This window comes from Egretta garzetta, unplaced genomic scaffold (genome assembly GCF_000687185.1).
Source record: "Egretta garzetta isolate BGI_Z169 unplaced genomic scaffold, ASM68718v1 scaffold341, whole genome shotgun sequence".
NCBI lineage: Eukaryota > Metazoa > Chordata > Aves > Pelecaniformes > Ardeidae > Egretta > Egretta garzetta.
The window spans coordinates 139,060-139,424 of NW_009258546.1; positions in this window are offsets into that span (position 1 = coordinate 139,060).

The following is a 365-nucleotide window of genomic DNA, read 5'->3' on the forward strand; positions in this document are numbered from 1 at the left end:
CGGCCCTGCCCGCTGTTGCCGACCGCCGGCAGCACGGCCGCTTCGCCACATCGCCAGCAGAGTCGTTGGGCTGGGGTTAATCAACATTCATTCATGTTTCCAAGTGTAAATTGAGCATTTGTTTAATTATGTGTAAGTAGCAATACATTCTGGCCATTATCTAAATCACTATTTTATTTCCTGGATGTGGTTTCATAATGCTGGGTTTGTGCTCCAGCCTCTGCATCATTAACAGAGAAGAGTTAATGAATATAAAAGCGTAAAGGCTAATTACACTTTAATTTACAATCATGGTCTCATTTTGGGACCACATGAAATCTGTTTTGAAAACAATTAAGAAAAAAAAAAAAAAACCCCAGAAAGGG